The sequence below is a fragment of the Eptatretus burgeri genome, chromosome 6, assembly GCF_056783735.1.
Source record: "Eptatretus burgeri isolate ZD-2024b chromosome 6, Ebu_testis_v1, whole genome shotgun sequence".
NCBI lineage: Eukaryota > Metazoa > Chordata > Myxini > Myxiniformes > Myxinidae > Eptatretus > Eptatretus burgeri.
In genome coordinates, this window is record NC_140966.1 from 708,001 (window position 1) to 730,690 (window position 22,690).

The following is a 22,690-nucleotide window of genomic DNA, read 5'->3' on the forward strand; positions in this document are numbered from 1 at the left end:
GGTATTTCCGTCAATTGTCGCCATTTCCGTCTTGGTTACGCACTGCCATCTACCGGACGGCCGTCATTGGCTGTCTTGAGGCACGTGGGGCGGTGGGGGGGGGACACCGGAGGCACCGGAGACGTGGTAGACACCGGGGACATTTCAAACTCGGTGCAATTGTATACAGCGCACGCGCTGTAAAAATTGTTTTTTTCGAAAATCAAAAATCGGGCCACGAGCGACTGTGGGCAGTACAGAAACCCGACATGTGCGGTGAGTGACTGGTGCTGGACTGTCGAATTGAGCTTCCAATAAGCTGGGGAGAATTGCCATTACATTAGAAAGGCATGCGAACAAATACCTCTTAAGAGGCTGCACGGATGGTGTTTTTTTTGACAGCAAGACAATCCACGGTATCCTCTGCCCTGCTTGCCCCTCGTCTCATTTACCACAGCGTACCGTCCTTCACCTGACACGACGTGTGGTCCACAATGACCCGAGATCTCAGAACGAACACCCCTGGGATCCGCAAGCAGCTCCGATGGAGGATACATGGTCGGTCCGGGAGGTTGTCCGGAAGACCGCGGATCCATGGTCGGTTCACCCGAGGACAAGGGGTCCAGACCCGATGAAGATTTGCTTGTGATTCGCGTGCCGATTTTAGTGTGGGCAATTCGTGTCTTGTGGAGTCGGCGCGCAATGTTCCCGCTGTTGGGGATGGCCTTGCCAGAAACAGAGTGAGGCTGTTTCTGGCCCAAGCTGGCGGGCCACGTGAGGGGTCGGGGCCAATTGGAGCGCCCGATTCGGGCGATGACGTTTGAATTCGGCATGGCCCCTCCCCCTGAGCTTCGGGCCCTATAAAAGATGGAGAAGTTCCTCCGTCTCGTGTGTGTTTTCACATGGTGTGTTCCTGTTCCTGCATCCTGCTTCTAGTCTCTGCCCACGCCTCGCCTCGTCGATCCACCTCCTGCTTCTTGACTCAGCCTCCTAGTCTCCGCCCACGCCTCGCCACGTCGATCCGCCTCTTGCTTCTCAACTCCGCCTTCTAGTCTCCGCCCACGCCTCGACCCCACCCGCCTACCTGGTCCCGCCCACCACTCCACCCTCACACTCTGGACTCCACCCCTTCCCCACTCAAGCTCCTCCTTCAGAACACAGTCTCCACACGTGCGGCTGGGGCCAGAGACAATGCGACTACTGTCGGGTACCGCACCACGGAGCATTCCCCCCAAAATGTATTGGTGGCGCGTCGTGCCATCTGGCACACAAGTACCGAGAGCACAACCTCAACTCCCCTCCCTCCCTGGCTGCAAAACTCCCTTCTCATTGGGGCTTCTTTTTCTGTGTGTGTGTGTGTGTGTGTGTGTGTGTGTGTGTGTGTGTGTGTGTGTGTGTGTGTGTGTGTGTGTGTGTGTGTGTGTGTCCTGGCAACTGTCTGGTTAAGTAAGTCTGTAGAAGATCATTATGGTTGTTATTTTCGTGTCACGTCTGCTCTTTGTCTGCTTTTGTAAGTTGCTTGTATTATTGTCACACCCCACGCTTCTTTCTATCCCTGCATTACACCCCAATAAATCTTCACTGTGCCACATAGCTTTCCTCGCCTGCTTATTAATAAATTATCATTATTAGGAATGTTCCCTGCTCGTTTTTGTCTTTTCTCCCATTGGTCCAGCATGGTCCAAATCCAAGTTTAGCTGGGACTTTATTCGCAACGATCCGTTACTTTTAGCTGGTACGCCCTTGGCAGTGTCGCTCGGCTGCATCCGATCCGGAAAAGTGATCCGATCCGGTAGAGTGATCTGGTTCGGACAAGGTGTACCGAGGGCGTGGTTCCCCGGTAAATAAATCACGTGATTAATAAGGTAACCCGATTAACCCAAAGACAGGAGGACCCTTGGTCACGCGGTTGAGTTATTGGCGTCCATGGTCGGTTAAGCGACCCACCGCGTCACGGAATTATCCGTGTGCGACGGCCTACAATTCCGGGGTCTGCTGGGAATCGATATAACTTCCCCCACCTCTTGGTCTTCTCACCCGACCCCTGGCTCACAACAATATCATGTGCCCGAAATGTTCTCTTTAGATCAGGCATTGCGTGGCGGAGGTATGCGCTCCACCAAGTACCCTTCTAATTTGCATATATGATTACTTCATTTGGCAGATTTAATGAAATTTGGTACTTCTGAGTCAGGGACATAAAAGACTCCAGTTGGAAGGTTCATTTCATTTTTTAAATACGGTATTTATGATTTTCTAAATGTTTTTTTTGAGGTAATCGATAAAACACCATGTTTAATCATTGATGTGAAATCGATCGATTTGGGGTCCGAAAAGACCCCAGTTGGTAAGATTAGGTCATAACATATGTTGGTAGAATTAGGGTTAAACTAGTACGTGCCCGTACGTGCGTGCCCGTACGTGCAAAAAAATAAAAATAAAAAACAAAACTTTAAAACCACTTGCCAGAAACAACCACACAGGCCGTTCCTTCGCTCTCGCGTGCCCGTACGTGCATGGCCGTACGTGCGTGACTGTACGTGCAAACCAAAAAAAATATTTACCATCAGAGATGGGGAATCCCCCGCCATTGAACCAGTCGACCATCTTGGATCCGGCCACGCCCAAAATCAATAGGGTTCTTCCTTTTCAGGTGGTACATATGTGACCCAAATTTCAAATCGATATGGCGAACAGTTTATGAGTTATCGCACTCACAGCCATAAATGTTGACGCCCAGCCATCCGGACGGCCGGACGGACAGACGGACGGAAGACCCGGGTGACAACAATATCCCCCTTCCGCCACGCGGTGGGGGATAAAAAAAAACTTTCAAACAACTACACAGGCCGTTCCTTCGCTGTCGTAAACGACGACTGGATTGGGGCATTGTGTTTATCTATAAATGCGCATAAGAAATCGAGAAATTATTTGAATACACAGTCATCACTTTCTGGAAGTCCGTACGTTGTAACCCGTATAGTGGGGCAACTTAGCATAACAATTGTGCATTTTGTGAAGAAAGCACCAAATTTGGAACACTAGTAGCCTATCCTATTATGAACAGATTTTGATATTGGGCCATCTCAAAATTTTTGATGGCAGTCGAAAATGGCTGCCACAGCCATCAGCGGCTGAATTTGAGATAGCCCAATATCCAAATCTGTTCATAATAGGATAGGCTACTAGTGTTCCAAATTTGGTGCTTTCCTCACAAAATGCACAATTGTTATGCTATATTTAGCTAAGTTGCCCCACTAGTAATGGGGAACGCGGCTGAGGTTCTCTTCCCCATCGGCCACGCCCACGCAGCAACGTGTCCTGTCATTGGTTGGTAAATAAATGGCCATAACTTGGGAAGCACTTGTCCGATTAATATCAAACCTTGAAAAGGCACATCCACAGGGCCCCAGCAATATACCTGGCAAGTTTCAATTAGATCGGACCCCAGTGGTTGTCGAGAAACAGCGGTCACACACACACACACACACACACACACACACACACACACACACACACACACACACACACACACACACACACACACACACACACACACACACTGCTGGAATTATAGATAGATTGTAACATCAATCACACCCAGGTGCCAAAATTCTTCGCATTTAAACCACAATCGGGAAGTGGAAAGGTGATACTCAGTTTTGCCTGAGGAGACAGCTCTCATTGTGAGATGTTCTTGGACGTGACTAGGACGTGGAAACTCAGTTTAAGCATGCTGTCTTGTAGTGTCGCTCTGGAATGGTGATTAAAACATGCCTAAAAATCACGGGCTGTTCCTGCTTCCAAAATTTTGAAATGGAAAAGGAAAGGGTGCACCTGACGAGGGTTGCTGAGGGTAGATAAGATTATGAGTATGGATTGTGGTGTGCTGAATTTGGGGTAAACAGCCATGTTGAAGCTCGAAAGGGAAGAATGAGATTGAATAAAGCGAGGAGGTTGTTCTGCTGGTGGGAGAAAAGAGGATGGAATGAGTGGAGGTGAGCAGTCAGCCAGTATTTTGAGAATATCACCAGAAGTAGGTTACTGGGAGAACTTGGGTGCTTTCGTCAACCTTGGATAGTGGGGCAGGTTCCAGTGGGGAAGGGGTTCTGGGGAAAGGGGGGGGGGGTTGGACAGAGAGCAGAAAAGGCAGAGGGTGCAAGATCAAAAAGGAGCAGATAAATAATGACAGGGTACCAACCAATCTGAGGTGTGAGAGCACGAGGAGGCAGTTTTAAATAGAGAGGGTACCAACTTGTCTGGGGTGTGAGAGTGAGCAGGAGGCAGTTTTATATAGAGAGGGTACCAACCTGTCTGAGGTGTGAGAGCACCAGGAGGCAGTTTTAAATAGAGAGGGTACCAACTTGTCTGGGGTGTGAGAGTGAGCAGGAGGCAGTTTTATATAGAGAGGGTACCAACCTGTCTGAGGTGTGAGAGCACCAGGAGGCAGTTTTAAATAGAGAGGGTACCAACCTGTCTGAGGTGTGAGAGCGAGCAGGAGGCAGTTTTAAATAGAGAGGATACCAACCTGTCTGAGGTGTGAGAGCACCAGGAGGCAGTTTTAAATAGAGAGGGTACCAACCTGTCTGAGGTGTGAGAGTGAGCAGGAGGCAGTTTTAAATAGAGAGGGTACCAACCTGTCTGAGGTGTGAGAGCACCAGGAGGCAGTTTTAAATAGAGAGGGTACCAACCTGTCTGGGGTGTGAGAGCACCAGGAGGCAGTTTTAAATAGAGAGGGTACCAACCTGTCTGGGGTGTGAGAGCACCAGGAGGCAGTTTTAAATAGAGAGGGTACCAACCTGTCTGGGGTGTGAGAGCACCAGGAGGCAGCTTTAAATAGAGAGGGGACCCAACCTGTCGGGGGTGTGAGAGTGAGCAGGAGTCAGTTTTAAATAGAGAGGGTACCAACCTGTCTGGGGTGTGAGAGTGAGCAGGAGACAGTTTTAAATAGAGAGGGTACCAACCTGTCTGAGGTGTGAGAGCACCAGGAGGCAGTTTTAAATAGAGAGGCTACCAACCTGTCTGGGGTGTGAGAGCACCAGGAGGAAGTTTTAAATAGAGAGGATACCAACCTGTGTGAGGTATGAGAGTGAGCAGGAGGCAGTTTTAAATAGAGGATGCCAACCTGTGTGAGGTGTGAGAGTGAGCAGGAGGCAGTTTTAAATAGAGAGGGTACCAACCTGTCTGGGGTGTGAGAGTACTAGGAGGCAGTTTTAAATAGAGAGGATACCAACCTGTGTGAGGTGTGAGAGTGAGCAGGAGGCAGTTTTAAATAGAGAGGGTACCAACCTGTGTGAGGTGTGAGAGTGAGCAGGAGGAAGTTTTAAATAGAGAGGATACCAACTTGTCTGGGGTGTGAGAGTGAGCAGGAGGCAGTTTTATATAGAGAGGGTACCAACCTGTCTGAGGTGTGAGAGCACCAGGAGGCAGTTTTAAATAGAGAGGATACCAACTTGTCTGGGGTGTGAGAGTGAGCAGGAGGCAGTTTTATATAGAGAGGGTACCAACCTGTCTGAGGTGTGAGAGCACCAGGAGGCAGTTTTAAATAGAGAGGGTACCAACCTGTGTGAGGTATGAGAGTGAGCAGAAGGCAGTTTTAAATAGAGGATGCCAACCTGTGTGAGGTGTGAGAGTGAGCAGGAGGGAGTTTTAAATAGAGAGGGTACCAACCTGTCTGGGGTGTGAGAGTACTAGGAGGCAGTTTTAAATAGAGAGGATACCAACCTGTGTGAGGTGTGAGAGTGAGCAGGAGGGAGTTTTAAATAGAGAGGGTACCAACCTGTCTGAGGTGTGAGAGTACTAGGAGGCAGTTTTAAATAGAGAGGGGACCAACCTGTCTGAGGTGTGAGAGTACTAGGAGGCAGTTTTAAATAGAGAGGATACCAACCTGTGTGAGGTGTGAGAGTGAGCAGGAGGCAGTTTTAAATAGAGAGGGTACCAACCTGTGTGAGGTGTGAGAGTGAGCAGGAGGCAGTTTTAAATAGAGAGGGTACCAACCTGTGTGAGGTGTGAGAGTGAGCAGGAGGCAGTTTTAAATAGAGAGGGTACCAACCTGTGTGAGGTGTGAGAGTGAGCAGGAGGCAGTTTTAAATAGAGAGGGTACCAACCTGTGTGAGGTGTGAGAGTGAGCAGGAGGAAGTTTTAAATAGAGAGGATACCAACTTGTCTGGGGTGTGAGAGTGAGCAGGAGGCAGTTTTATATAGAGAGGGTACCAACCTGTCTGAGGTGTGAGAGCACCAGGAGGCAGTTTTAAATAGAGAGGATACCAACTTGTCTGGGGTGTGAGAGTGAGCAGGAGGCAGTTTTATATAGAGAGGGTACCAACCTGTCTGAGGTGTGAGAGCACCAGGAGGCAGTTTTAAATAGAGAGGATACCAACTTGTCTGGGGTGTGAGAGCACCAGGAGGCAGTTTTAAATAGAGAGGGTACCAACCTGTGTGAGGTATGAGAGTGAGCAGAAGGCAGTTTTAAATAGAGGATGCCAACCTGTGTGAGGTGTGAGAGTGAGCAGGAGGGAGTTTTAAATAGAGAGGGTACCAACCTGTCTGGGGTGTGAGAGTACTAGGAGGCAGTTTTAAATAGAGAGGATACCAACCTGTGTGAGGTGTGAGAGTGAGCAGGAGGGAGTTTTAAATAGAGAGGGTACCAACCTGTCTGAGGTGTGAGAGTACTAGGAGGCAGTTTTAAATAGAGAGGGGACCAACCTGTCTGAGGTGTGAGAGTACTAGGAGGCAGTTTTAAATAGAGAGGATACCAACCTGTGTGAGGTGTGAGAGTGAGCAGGAGGCAGTTTTAAATAGAGAGGGTACCAACCTGTGTGAGGTGTGAGAGTGAGCAGGAGGCAGTTTTAAATAGAGAGGGTACCAACCTGTGTGAGGTGTGAGAGTGAGCAGGAGGCAGTTTTAAATAGAGAGGGTACCAACCTGTGTGAGGTGTGAGAGTGAGCAGGAGGCAGTTTTAAATAGAGAGGGTACCAACCTGTGTGAGGTGTGAGAGTGAGCAGGAGGCAGTTTTAAATAGAGAGGGTACCAACCTGTGTGAGGTGTGAGAGTGAGCAGGAGGAAGTTTTAAATCGAGAGGGGACCAACCTGTCTGAATTGTCAGAGTGAGCAGCCCAGTGATTCAAATTCATGCTGGGTGATTACAATTATTTTGAAGATGCCAGTTAATGCAGGTGGGAAGATTCAAGTGCCCGGATTCTACTTTGGAGGAAGAGGCATTTGCAGTGAGGATGTGTATGAGAAAGAAAGAGGGGAATATAACATAATATTGTAGAACAGAATAGACGAGAATAGAATATAATGGAGAGGAGAGGAAATAGGCTGAGGAATGTTTTTGGCATGGTCCCATGATTGCAAGATCTTAGGTCGAAGTTTTAGAAAATGCAAAGGAGACTAGTTTTCTGCATGGGGAATTCAATTGTTGTAGGTTGGGCCTTCGGAAAGGAAAACTCGAGATTCTTCCACAGGACTGAGATCTCTTTTTAAGAGGGCTAATGGGGATCTCTGAGGGAAAGAAGGAGGATATAGAGTCATCGCCAATGGTGAGCCTCCCCCAGGTGACCGGGGAGGCTCATCATTGCCGATCGTCCATGACTTACTATTGGTCCGCCGTACAATGATGGCCATATTTTTTAATTGGACAACCATTCGACCTTAACCTTCAACAATGCGGGACAGAGTGTAAATCAATAAAATGTGTCCCCATCTACAATATGTTCATTAAACACAATATCATGAAAATCTGAGGAAAATAATTAAAGTTATGATCAAAAATGTGTGTTTTTAATTACTCACAATTCAAAACAAGTAGGTCAGGGACACTCTATCAAATATAAGGTGCACAACTTCAGTGCAGGTTATGATGCATGAACATCATGGAAGGCCGAGCAGTCTTTGAGATTCCACATTAGAAAAATTGAGCGATGACAAAAAACCCGTTATTTTATCAGATCGCCTTTTTACTTTGACCTTTAACCCGGAGGAGTACAATGCAAATTAAGCATAAATGCAACTTGGTCTTGGCTATCTTAGAGGGCAATTTCATTCCACTTGGACATAAGCCTGGTGTTGGCTTTGGAGTCAGGGTTGCTGCCTTAATATCTTCGGGTCTTGAGTTTGAGCCCCTGTCGGTTGTTGAATTCGGACTTCTGGTTCTGGATTTGAAGAGATGGCTGGTTCTCTTACGGCTCTCTGCTGACTTTCTCAAAGTTAAGTTTCCAGTTCTTATTTGTCACGTTTTAACTGTTTATTTTCTCACGTACGTGTTTACTGTGTGTTCCAATTTTGGTTTTGTTTCCAAAATCGTGCTGTTTTGTGTGTTTTCGTCGACCTTTTCTTATTGGACTTCTTGAGGCCTTCTCGTCATTCCGATCTCGGTGTTTGATCATTTTTATTTGTATTCTCTTCCTGTTACCATCAATTCCTATTTCCCCACTTTTCCCAACGCCCACCATCTATCCTTCCCAAAAATATACTCTGTTTCTTGTCTTAAATTTTAAAAATAACAAAAAAAACAACAACCCTTTATCGCTCCATAACCATGAGTACAAATACTTTTTCTTCTTCTTCTTCTTCTCCTCCTCCTCCTCCTCCTCCTTCTCCTCCTTCTCCTCCTTCTCCTCCTTCTCCTCCTTCTCCTCCTTCTCCTCCTTCTTCTCCTTCTTCTCCTTCTTCTCCTTCTCCTCCTTCTCCTCCTTCTCCTCCTTCTCCTCCTTCTCCTCCTTCTCCTCCTTCTCCTCCTTCTCCTTCTTCTCCTTCTTCTCCTTCTTCTTCTTCTTCTTCTTCTTTCTATCTATACACTTCATCTAACCACATGTCTCTCAACCCTCTTCCTGTTACTTTTCATTAATCCATCAGCTTCACTCTGCATTTACTCTTCCAAATTCACCATACACCTGCACTTCACTTCAACTATTCCTTTTCCAAATCTTATGCATTCCTTATTAAAATAATAATACTAATAATAAATAAATTCACTTTTACCTATACACCTCCCGTAACCACGTGGTTCTCCCATATCCACGTGATCTGTTTCCACCCTCTGCTTTTACCGATCCAAATTCACCTCACGATCTTTTCTTCAACCTTTCCTTCATCTAATCTTATGCAATCTCTGTCTCAAATAAATAAATAATAAAAATCAAAACGATCTCTTATAATGCTTCATCTTCCTCTTTCACACGTGTGGTTCTCGTTACTGTATCATAATTCACTACTCTTTTTATATTTCAACAGACTGCTCTCAATTCGACCTTTCCTTCATCCCTTGTTTTTTCTTTCTATTCTCTTAATTCGCCTTCATTGTATCCATGAAGAAATGACTTTAATCACATCTACGAAATAAAAATTAAAAAACCCCTGTCTGCTTTACATGTTCACTTTCCATCAACGTCATTTTTTTCCAACTTCAGTGCCAATTCACCCTCTCACCCCTCCCTCTAAAAGCAACCATCACACTGTTTCCCCTCCATGCCTCCCTCCCACCTTTCTCAAAAACTCCCCCTCACCTTTTTCCCTCAACTCTCCCCACTCACCCTTGTCCAGCCATTCTCCACCCTCACTCACCCTTCTCAAACTTGCCCCCCCCTCATCCACAAACCTGCCTCCTTCCCCCACCCCCTCTCCTCCAACTCATCACTCTACCTCCTCAAATCCTCAACTGCCTTCTGCCCCCTCTCTTATTACTCCCGACTGTACCTCAACCCAGCACCACAGAGCCTTTTTTCCTCCTCATCTAGCCCCCTTCCCGAGCTCTTCTTCAATCCCCCACACTCTTTCAACAACTCTCCATACCCCCCCCCTCCTCCCTTGCCCTACCCTCCCTCTCCCCTCCACTGCACCCAAAGCCTCCACCCCTCCCTCTTCATTAACAGTCTGCACCTCAAATATCCGGGGCCTTCACTCAAACCTTACAGATCTTTCCATACAGGTTGCCGCTGACAGACCAGACATAATCTGCCTCACAGAAACTATCCTCCCCCAAGACGTCTCTGACTCCCAAGTATCTCTCCCTGGTTTATCCCTCCTCCGGTATGACAGACCTGAGCCTCTTCCTGGTGGAGGAGTTGCTCTCTTCATCAAAGACTCTATTCCTCACTCTCCATGCACAGCCCTCACTCCCCCACACCCCCAGGAATACCTCTGGCTAAGGCTTCCCTCCACTCCCACCTCATGTTTATATGTGTACTGCACCATCCACCTAACAGTGATGACTCCATTTACACCTCACTTTCTGAAAACATGAACCAACTTCTATCCTCTCATCCAAACTCTCTCTTACTCATATGTGGTGACTTCAATTGTCATCATGCCAGTTGGCTGGATGTAGGCACCCCTCTCACCTGCCATGGCACTTCAGTAAAAAAAACTTCTGTAACTCATTGGGACTGACTCGATCAGTCAACTTCCCGACCCGGATCTCAACTAACGGGACCCCATCACTTCTGGATCGGATTTTGACAAATTTTCCTGAAAATATCTGCTGTTCTTCCTCCGCTCTAATCGGTTCTTCTGACTACGTGCTTGTCAAAGTAGACATCTCTCTGGCTGTTATCACAGAACCACCTCAGCACCGTCGAGTCTGGCAATTAACTCAGACTAACTGGCAGTGTCTTAATCAACCGTCAAACTTCTAGACTGGTCTCCTATCGCTACTTTCTCCATTATCAACTCATCCTGGGAATTCTTTTAAAGAAACTTGCTCTCACTCATGCACAGATTTATCCCCTCTCGTGTTCAGTTGTCCTACCCTTCCTCCCTCCCATGGTTCACTGAATCTTGTGGCGAGGCAGTTGTCCTGAAACAACTTGCCTTTGCCTCATGGAAAGCAAACCCAAACTGAGGGCAATCTCAGTTCCTTCCACAAAGCTCGGAACAAGTGTGTATCTACCCTCAGGAGAGACAGAAAACAACATCTTTCTCATCTCAAGTCTGAACTCTCAAACCTCTCTCCTTCCTCCAAATCCCAGTGGTGTCTCATCAAATCTATTTCTGGTGTATGTTCCCCCATTCATCCTCTCCCTTACCTCAAATGGCCGCACTGCTGATACCGCATACTCGGTGTTTGCATCGAAATCTTGTGTCTGAAACCCATCGCTTTCTGTACCCACCTTACCCAGTTGGAACCATCTGTGCCTGGACTCTGTGTCCTTTTCTTCTGACAAGGTGGAGGGCTTGCTGTCAAACCTCGACTCTGATTCTGCAACCGGTCCAGATGGTATCAGACCACCTGTCCTAAAAAACTGCTCCTCTGCTCTTGCTCACCCTCTCTCTGTTCTATTCACTCTCTCATTTGCTCAAAGTCATCTGCCATCTGCTTGGAAATCAGCAAACATCACTGCCCTGCATAAAAAATGTGCAAAAACAGATCCCTGCAACTACAGACCAATCAGCCTTCTCCCAATCATCAGCAAGGTTATGGAATCCATCATCGCTTCAGACATTAAATCCTTCCTCTTCTCCAATGGCTTGATTTCAGATCATCAATTTGGTTTCAGACAAGGTCACTCTACCCTGCATCTACTGCTTCTGCTCTCCCAACAATGGATGGAGGTTCTCAATGCCATACATGAAATCAGAGCCATATCCCAAGACATATCACGTGCTTTTGACACAGTCTGGCACCCTGCCCTGCTCACCAAACTCTCTTCCTGTGGTGTCCAAGGCCATCTCCACGCATGGCTCGCAGACTTCCTCTTCTGTCGCAGCCAACGTGTGGCTCTAAATGGAGTTTTTCATCCCCTCTTCCTGTCCAGGCTGGAGTTCCTCAAGGTAGCGTTCTGGGCCCTGTTGTTTTTCTGATTTTCATCAATGATTTCTCCGACTCTCTGAAAAATCCTCCTTATCTCTTTGCTGATGACTCCATCCTCTGCCGTGCCATCTGTCATCCCTCAGACCGGCAAGCAGCAGCTTCTTCGCTCACTGCAGATCTGGATGAAATCACAAACTGATTCTGGTCCAACACGTGGAACATGTCTTTCAATCCGGACAAATCTCACACTCTCACTCTGTCTTTCCGAAAGGACCGTTTAACCCCCCCCCCATCCACTTTCTCAACAATCATCTGAAAGAAGTCCTTTCATTCAAGCTTCTGGGTCTCACTATCGCCATTATCTTTCCTGAGAAAGCCATATTTCCAACCTCGCCTCCAAAGCCAGTTACTGACTGGGAATCCTCCATCGTGCAAAGTCCTTCCTCGGCCCTCCTGAGATCCTGATCACAAACAGAGCTTTCGTCTGCAGCCTGATGGAGTACTGCTCTCCCCTCTTGTCTGGTGCCCCTGCCTCTCACCTTTCTCAGCTTCACGCTGTGGAAACCAAGGCATTTAGGATCATTGGTATCTCCCGCGGTGAGGCTGAGTCTTTGGGCCTCTCACTCTCTCACCGCAGGCAGGTCGGTGGTCTTTCTGTCTTCTGCCGTCTCCTCTCCGCCCCTCCCCTGCTCTCTGTGAGATGTCCCCCCCCCCCCATATTTTTTGCAGGGCACTCAAGATCCGCCAATAACCCCCTTCTGGTAAAACTTCTGCACGAATCACTGCTCACCTTCACACTTTCATTCCTTTTTTTCCCCCCACCTTTGGAATAAACTCCCTTACTCTCTTCAATCCCATTCTTCCCTCCAGGCCTTCAAAACAGCAGTTCACCATAACCTCTTATCTTCCCCCATCCAAAACCTCGATCTTTTCTACCCCTGTTAATCCACCCTAAACCACCTCTTTCAAAATCCCTACTTTCCTTCCTGAAAATTCCTGTAATGTCCATCTTGTTCCCTACCCCATCCCTCTCCATTCCACAAATCTCCTAATGTCTCTGTTCCTCATTGTTTTGTCCTTCCCTCTCCCGCCCCTCTTGTCTCATACCCCCCCTTCCTGTGCATTGTGTGTTAGCTCTCACACGAGCCTCGTCAATGTATACAATTTTTTAAAAAAATAATTAACACCAGGTGGGTTGACTCAGCCTGTCATCCTTCTGAGGTTTGTAAAATGAGTGGCAGTGTGCTGTTAACAGGGGCATTGTATCAGTGACACAGCCACGCTTCCAGAAGTGATGCAACCAGCAGCCACAGGTTGCATATGAGTAAATAAATAGACTCTGATTGGACGAACCTTAGTTGAGTTATGGTGAAAAACGTTAAAATGTCTTTAATTGGGTGATGACCTTAATTAGGTCAAGGTCAAAAAGAATTATCACGACCCTGCAAACTTTTTATTCCATTACTGATGTAAAATTTTCATTCTGAAAGTCTCTCTCTTCAATCGGGTGGCCTGACCAGAGGGGGCATCTCTTCAATTCAATAATCTCTTCAAGATCTTCAATCTTCACATACCTCTTTCCCCAATCCACACTCTGCGTTCCCACAAGTCTGGAGTCTATCTCCACCACCTCCTTCCACCTGAATGTTAGTCACTGAACCTCCCTCCCTCATGAACGCCTTCATTGAGTGAGGGTGGAGGGTTCCAGATGGTCCTTTTGGGGAGACTTTTTGTAAGGATTCCAGCCATAGTGGAAAAAACAATTTTCTACGGAGGATTCCCAGTCGGCGACTGGCTTTGGAGGCCAGCTTGGAAATGTGGCTTTCCCAGGAAAGATCATGGCAGATAGTGAGACCCAGAAGCTTGAATGAAAGGACTTCTTCCAGACGAACTTTACCGATGATGTGATCATTATATCACCCAAAATACCCCCATGGGGAGTTGATGATGCGTGCCACGTTTCAATTTTGTTTTGTTAAGTGGTTTTGGGGAAAATTATATCCAAGTTTTTCCCTTTAATCCAATATAGCTGGCATACCATATGACAGATGACGTCATAACTTTAATGATGCACTCATGCATTGGATAATAGATCAGACGTTTGAAGTTTCAGATTTTTTGGGAGAAGGATTTCAATTCAACCAACTATGGCTGGAAAGCCACTTCACCGATGACGTCATCGTTATCACCTTATTTATACAACATGACCTCCAACCTTATTCGCCTTTCAATAATTAGTGCCTCCAAGAGAATATAACTGACATCGATGATTTTTAGCAATGTGAATCAACACGGCAATCGTTATTGCATTGCTTTCATCATCTCCCATCAGTTCATCTTCATTCAATGTTGTGAACACACTCTTGTTGCCTTTTTCAAATCCCAAAACCGCCTTCCACGGAACCACCTTCCAGAGGTTGTTCCGTTTCATTCTTTACTCCAGGGTTTCAATGGAGAAGGGTTACTTTGTACTCATGGTCCAAGGTACCCTGAGCACATTGGCAAAATTTTGTGTTGATCTGCCAAGCCATTTTCAATTTTAAAAGGTGCATACATACACATGCACATATGTATACATATATACATACATACATTCATACATACTTACATACGATTAGAAAATGAAGAGGATAGAACGATCATAAATATATGTGGAAAACTTACATGCCCAGACCAGGAATGAAACCCAGGTCCTGCTGGCAAACAGTATCAGTGCTCTGCCATCTGAGCTATCTGGGTGACCCACTGGTTGAGCAATGCAATTCTTCCACATATACAGGTATACCCCGTGTTCCCCGCACCATCCCTCTCCCTTCCACAGATCTCCTCATGTCTCTGTTCCCCACTGTTTTGTCCTTCTCTCTCCCGCCCCTCTTGTCTCATGCCCCCCCCCCCCACTTGCTGTACGTTGTGTGTTAGCTTTCATACGAGACTTGACAATGTACAATCCACAAAAAAAACAAGTGAGCACTAAAAAGTGACATCATTCACGGAACATACTTCTTCATTTCCAAAAACATTAATATATCAAGAAACTAGATCAATGCTATTGCACACCAACTTTTTAGATGCATAAACATTCTGCGCCTTCATTGACAACTACATCATTTCCATTTTGAACCCCCAACCAATGACGATTATCACTGCTTTTGGAAATGTGTTGCTGATAAGGCATGCAGATGTCCTCCGTTTGGATCATGAAAAACATATCAAGATTTTTCATTTGATTCTCAGCTTCCACTCCATCCAGGTTGGCTAAAGAAAAAGTACAACAAAACATTTTAGTTGTAATTTGATTTAGTAAGAGGTGAAGGTATTTATCATTCTCTGGGGCAGAGATTTCATGTGAACATTCCGACTAGCCAACGCAGCGCCCTACTGCCCCTCCAACCCCCGCCAGCATTGCAGCCAAGAATTTTGGGAAACCAGATGGTGCACTGCAACATTGTGTTTCCATAATTTAGGGTGAGCCAGAGCGAGCGCACACTTAATGAGATTTATTAATTTAGGGTGTGTGCGTTTGTGTGTTTTTTGAGAAGTCCGCATAACAGTTGTCATCTTTTGACAGTTGCACAACAGAGAGATGAAGAGAGCTTAAGGAATGTAAACAAGAGTTGTTGACCACTTTGGATTCAACAAGACCTCCACATGCAAGCCAAATGGAAAGTGTACCCAGCCCGATGAAGAAAATGAAGCTCGCGTTGCTGATTTGGCAGTTTCACAGTTGCCTGAAGTGAGCATTTCTTCACTATTTCAGGGATGGTGACCACGGGTGACTGTGTTGCTGCAGGCCCATCTGGACATAGCACACATGGAGTTGCTGAAAATCTTTATTTTCCACGGGAGTCATATCTTAATGAATCCCGTGGTCACCGATTAATATTCACCGAAATATATATACACAACGATTAATATTCGCCACTTTCATTACCAGTGGCTGCATCACTACAAATGGCTGGTGTGTTCTCTCATTTACAGTTGGAGGAGCTTCTGTCAGTTGCGTCTATTATTGCAAGAAATGATGGGCAATGCGTGCTTCTAATATGACCTCTCTGCGCTCTCAATTTTGTGCCAGGTAAGAAATATTTCTGGAAACTTTTGATCCAGACACGAAAGGGAAATCTGTGAACCCCATTTCTGGTCCTGGCAAATTTTTGAAATTGTTTTCTTTCTTTTCCATCTTGATCAACAAATCATTGTATTGCTCTGAATTGCAGTTTACTGAAACTTTCCACACAATGTTTTTTTTACAAGTTCTTACACCCTTTATATCTTATCGCTTTTTACGTATTTTTCTGTATTTTAAGAACTGTCACTGCAAATTGTATCAAAGCTTTCTTTATTCTCTTCCACTACCTTTTGGTAAAACCAGCTTAAGAAAGGTTCGGTAAATGTAGAACTCCCAGTTGTAGTTGAAAGCAATTATCCTGTAGGAGTGGGAGTGATCAGAATATAATCACATTGTTATTGTTGTGTGCATATTAGTCCATTTGCATCTCCTTTTTACATTTTTATCATTCAAAAATGCAAAAACTGATGTTGTTTCAATACTCCTTCGAATATGAGTTATTACTGTTTCGAAGGCTTGATTATTGCTCTAACTCGAGTTGTATTATTCAGTTGAGGCTGAGCGAAGCGCGGTCGAGGCCGTTTATTCCTGATACGTGAAACTCCTCAAGAAAACAGACTTTTTGGAATGCCGCCGCATTTTCCATCCAATTCTCATGTAAATTTGTATGAAGATAAGTTTCACCATTACCTACATTTCTTATTTAGTCAAATTAATTGGTTATGGGATGGATTTGAAGGCCACAAAATGCAAGTTGATGAGTCTCTGAGTGCAAAAAAAAATGCAAAAACTGTGTGCTTGGAAAATTTGGGCTCGAACCATCTCCAATGGCAAATGTAGATGCGCTTGCACTTGTGTCGTGTGCCCTGTGCATCTCCTTTCCCAACACGAAGAGCACTAAGTGGACAGGTGGGGTGTGTCACAATGACGAATTGATTAGATTTTCGTGAGGATTCAGATCCAAACACGAGAATGTTAAAAGGGAAACCCATATGCAATTGATTTTTTTTGTATGCATTGTTGAGGCTCGTATGAGAGCTAACATACAATGCACAACAAGGGGCGGGGGGCAGGAGACAAGAGGGGTGGGAGAGGGAAGGACAAAACAGTGGGGAACAGAGTCATTAGGAGATCTGTGGAAGGGCGAGGGATGGGGCTGGGATCACGGGGAATACAATGTGGACATTACAGGGACTTTCAGGAAGGACAGCAGGGAATATGAAGGAGGTGGGGTTGGGGTGGATTAACATGGGAAGAAAAGGTCGTGGTTTTGGATGGGGGAAGATAAGAGGTGGTGGTGAACAGCTGTTTTGAAGGCCTGGAGCGAAGAATGGGATTGGCGGGAGTGTGGGAGTTTATTCCAAAGGTGGAAAAATAGGAATGAAAGAGTGAAGGTGAGCAGTGATTCGTGATTTTGGTCGTTTTACCAGAAGGGGGTTGCTGGTGGAAATTGAGCGCCCTGCAGAAATATGGTGGTACATATCACAGACAGAGCCGGGGGGGGGGGGCTGGGCGAGACCGGAGAGGAGACGTTAGAAGACAGAAAGACCACTGACCTGCCTGCAGTGAGAGAGTGAGAGGCCCAAAGACTCAGCCTCATCGTGGGAGATAACAATGATCCTATATGCCTTGATTTTCATAGCATGAAGCTGAGAAATATGAGAGGCAGGAACACCGGCACAGAGGGGAGAGCAGTACTCCATCAGGCTGCGGACAAAAGCTTTGTATGTGGTCAGGAGTTCAGGTGGGCCGAGGAAGGACTTTGCACGACGGAGGATTTCCAGTCGGCGACTGGCTTTGGAGGCCAGGTTGGAAATGTGGATTTCCCAGGAAAGATCATGGCAGATTCTGAGACCCAGAAGCTTGAATGAAAGGACTTCTTCCAGATGATTGTTGAGAACGTAGATTGGGGGGGGGGGGGTGGGGTTCCTGATGGTCCTTTCGGGGAGACATAGTGAGAGTGTGAGATTTGTAAGGATTGAAAGACATGTTCCACGTGTTGGACCAACTTGTGATTTTATCCAGTTCTGCAGAAGGTGAAAAGGCTGCTGCTTCCCGATATGAGGGATGAGAGATGGCATGGCAGAGCACAGAGTCATTTGCAAAGAGATAAAGAGGATTTTCCAGAGAGTCAGAAAAATCATTGATGATAACCAGAAAAAGCACTGGGCCCAGCACTTTGAATCCAAAACTCAAATATGGAATGTCTTTTAATTTTTGACTTTAATGTTTCATCGCAACAATGCTCCAACAAGCACTTCCGTGCCTTATTGGACAAGCCAGAGGGCAGCTCACTGATTTCAATCCCAAAATAATTACGGAAGCAGTTGTTTGGCTCGGCTTCGACTGGAAAAAGTAATCTTCAAATTGTTTCTTGAGAGAAACAAGATGTTCTTTGATGTCATTTTTTTCTTTTATTTCTTTTATCAATACCAGTTCATTTTGCAGGGCCAAGTATAGATATCCTCAATTATTTCGCAATAATTCCGCAGACCACCTCAGTCGAGCTTGCGGACCAGTGGTGTTCTACAGAGTACAGTTTGGGAACCATTGGTCCAGAGGCTGCACCATTTGCTATTTTATTAGGATTATGTTTATGTTTCAAGTACAGCACCACTTTTTATTGAGTGAATTGCAGCTTTATTGAAGTGTGCTTGTTTCTATCCTACAGTGTGGTCACAATATCTTGTCACCCCTTGTAAAAATTGTGACATTGCCTTTTATCATATTAGCTCACAACAATGAAGGGTTCTACAAGTTATACTACAAACATTTGCAGCACTCCTTATCCCGCCCCCCGGAGGGAGGGAGCGGGATATTGTAATCGTCCGGTTTGTTTGTCTGTTTGTTTGTTTGTCTATCTGTCTGTTAGCAACTTTACGGCAAAACGGCTTTCGCAAACACTATCAAATTTAATCCACAGGTGGGCAATGAACCTTGGACGAGCCCATTAACTTTTGGGTCCAATTTGATCAAAGGTCAAGGTCAAGGTCACGAAAAGATCAAAATCGTTTTTTGCTCATAACTTCGTCAAAAATGATCTGATTTACTTCAAATTAAGCTTATAGTGAACCTTATTCTATCTGTCACTTATAATCCTACCCATTCCTATAGTGAAAAATGCATATTAGTGAAGATCGGTAGGGTTCGAAGTTTTGGGGGTCATGGTCATCGGTCAAAATTACAAATTTTCCATTAAAACTAAAACATGGTTACGAAAATCATTTTACGGTCATAACTTCGTCAAAAATGGTTTTATTGACTTCAAACTAAGACTAAAATATTCCTTATACTATTCCTTATAATCAACATTCAGGTTAAGGATGTATCAAATTTAAATTTGATCCCCAAAATAACTTTATGCCTTAAATGGGCGGGATTTGTTGTGCCTGGCACCACTTGTTTACTTTATTACGCATTTTACAGTATATGACATAATTGTCAGGCAGCAGTTGTCACTATCTGATCAGTACTTCAATCAATTTGCCAACTTTGATTTTTCACTTTTATTTGTTCAAGGACATCATACTGAATCACTTTCAACTTGTCTTCCAATTTTCAGTGTCATATTTCACCACCTGGGGGCGCTTTTTCAAAATGGCTGCCAAAATCACAGAAAAAATGTTAAAAAAACATAATATTAACCACACATATCAACTGATACGATGATGTTTTCTGGATTGTTTCATCCCAGTGATACTAATTATGAACTCTTGTTGTTTTGCAGGGCTCAAGCTGATGCCGGGCCATGTTGTCTGTTACCATGAAAGCAAACATCTGACCACTTGAAATATGGAACAGTGTATCATTTGTGCAGAAAAACGGAAAGATGAATTTTCATTAGCAAGTGAAATATCTCTAAACAATATTAAATCGTTCAGTGAAAGATGGGCTGGACTTGGTAAAAACATTAACATTAATGAAAGAGTAAAGCAGATGAACATTGTTGCAGGGGCAGAATATCACTACCACAGAAAATGTTACAAATCACTTTGTAACCAAGCTAACCTTGAGAAAGCTGAAAGAAGTCATGAAGAAGATTTAAAATGTACAGTGAACAAAAAGAGAGGGAGGCCAAGTATAAGTTCTGTACCGTCAACTCCAAAAACAAGGAAAACGTTTGATCAGGAATTGTGTGTTTTCTGTCACGGCAGTAGTGTGGAAAAACTGCATCAAGTTTGCAGTGAGCCGATGGGAAGGAAGTTCTTACAGATAAAGGAACTGAGAACTGAACAGCTCCAACATTGGCGAGAGTTGTGGACGAGTTTAAAGACTACGCTGGAGTAGAAAGCAGAGAAGCATCATCCCTCCATCATGAATTAACAGGCGATAAAGGTACTAAGTTGGTGCAAAATGCTGCAAAGCTTGTGCAGGTCATCAGCAAGCAAGGAAACCCATTTGAGGAGAGTGACATGTTTAACCTGGTGACATTCGCTGTAACCCCTAGTGAAGTACATCAGAACATTGAAAATCGTCATCAACTTGGAAGAGAGTCAATAGAGAAGTTTGTTTTGAGTAGAATGGTTGAAAAGACAGTTGGATTTTGGGATCCGCAGAAGAAGAAGAAGAATTCAGGGATGTTGGACCTGTAGTAAAGGCAAAGGTTAAGGGCCAGTTGATGTCCATCAAACAGGAGAGAACCCTGCTTTCTAGACTACTGGTTGTCGCCAAAAGTCGACCTGAGTTCCAAGTGAAAGATGCAATAGGAGAATATTAATTTGACAGTACTCCACCATCCAACTTTCATCCAGATGGTAGTATGATAATGCTCTCTGGTAAATCCAAGGTAGTGCAATCTGTCATGAATCTGCCTCTACCAGAAGATGTAAATCAGCCTTCAGAAGAAGATGCAAATGGCGACACAGCAACACCAATTCTGATAGTAGACGCAATGTGCATTGTGACGAAGACAGATGAGAGGTTTACCGCTGCTCATTTTGCAGCCACATTTGTTGAAATCATTGACAGCATGAGTAAACCATATAAGGAAATTCGAGTAGTCTTTGACCAGTATCTAGCTGGGTCTCTTAAAGAAACAACACGAGACAAGAGGACCAAAAAGAACACATGCATTCATTACTATGTTAATGATTCTACAGAGATCAAGAATGTGAAGTCATTTCTGGCACACATTGACACTAAAGCTGAACTCACCCAATATCTCGCGGATAAATTGCTATATCTTTACAAAGGAAGACCAAAGATGGTTCTGATGATGCATTACACACTGATGAAATCCAATGGCAACTTGTCTGACATAGTGTCAATGTCAGAAATGACTGCAGGGCATCACAACCTGGAGGAAGGTGACCAGTTGGTCTTGTTAAATGCTATCGATGTCATGCACAAAGACAAGAATGCCAAATTAGATGTATTTTCCATAGATACAGATGTCCTTGTTTTACTCACAGGTACCTATCCATTGCTTCCTCCAATAACCTGCTTCCTTAGGAAAAAAGGAGAAAGGATACCAATCTGGGAAAGCTACCATAAACTTGGAAGAGAGAGAGAGAGCAGATACCTTGGTGGGATGGTATGCCTTCAAAGGGACAGACAACACGGGTACATTTGCTGGAAAGGGAGTCACAAGTCATTTCAAGGCATTTATGAGTAGTGATGGCCCCATATTAGATACATTTACTGCTTTTGGAAGAAGTACTGAAGGGCCAGAGTGGGTTTTCAAGCAGATGGAACGCTACGTATGTATTTTGTACAAGCCATCTGGAAGTGTATAGAGTGTGAGAGAGTTACGGTGGTCCCTGTTTGCACGGAATGGAGAGGAGGGCCGGCAACTCTCTCCCACCCTTGGAACATTAAAACCTCACACAGAACGGGCATTTTTCATGGCGTTGGTTTGGAAGTCATCCTGCAAGCCATGCCCCAACATTCCCACCACCAACCAACTATTCTTGGCAACTTCAGGATGGTAATTTGATACCAGTATTAAGTGAAAATCCACCAGCACCAAAAGCTCTTTTGGAGCTTCGAAGCTGTTCCTGTAGCAGTTCCTGCATGACAAACAGATGTGGATGCCGAAATAATACACTGGTGTGCACCGATGCTTGCGGATGTGGTGATGGGTGTGAAAATTCAGAGGACTATATTGCAGAAATAGAAAAAGAGGAGGAGCATAAATGTTGCATAAAGTTGCAACAGCCTGCATAAAGTTGAACATTTTCAGTTGAATTTGAACCAAATCCGTAATCTTTATAATGAATGATACATTTTTATGGGAATTTTTAATGATTTTGGCCGCCATCTTGGAGAAATGCGCCCTCTTTGAGTAGTTAACGACAATGTTTTTGATACTTAAGGTTACTGTTAAACTTACTTGAATATCATTTGGCCAAAACATTAGAAAATATCATTCGAAATTGCTGGAATTATTGGTGAAAATTACGTTTTTAACAGCTTTTATATGATTTTGGCAGCCATTTTGAAAAAGCGCCCTCACATGGTGAAATACTTAACTGAAAATTAGAAGACAAGGTGAAAGTGATTCATTGTGATGTCCTTGAACAAATAAAAGTGAAAAATCAAAGTTGGCAAAATTCTTGAAGTTGGTGACAACTGCTGCCTGACTATAAGCCTTAAATGTCCAATGGATTCGTTGGTGCTCCTTCTCCTCCTCCTCCTTCATATGCAGCACACAGCTGCGGGTAGCGTTATTAGCCGAGGACACTGCTGTGCTGCTGATGCAATGCCCATATAACCAGTACACTGGTACTCATTCTGCCGACCTCAGAAGGATGTGAGGCTGAGTCAACCGCACCTGGTGTTGATTCAACGGTAAAAAAAAGGGGCTCAAACTCAGGACTATGACTCCCAAGCCAGCCACCCGAAGCACTTAGCCAACACCAGGCTTCTGTTTGTCCTCCGTTATTGTCATT

General features: G+C 44.9%; 1 long non-coding RNA gene across 1 annotated transcript in view; it reads left to right on the forward strand.

Annotated features, from left to right (window-relative positions):
* LOC147024114 (uncharacterized) overlaps window positions 1–22,341 on the forward strand; it is a 24,022-nt gene extending 1,681 nt beyond the window's left edge. Inside the window, exons 2-4 of the long non-coding RNA XR_015058874.1 lie at window positions 15,300–15,464; window positions 15,710–15,806; window positions 19,528–22,341. This is a non-coding gene — a long non-coding RNA (uncharacterized LOC147024114). The remainder of the gene's footprint in view (window positions 1–15,299; window positions 15,465–15,709; window positions 15,807–19,527) is intronic.
* Window positions 22,342–22,690: the final 349 nt, after the last annotated feature.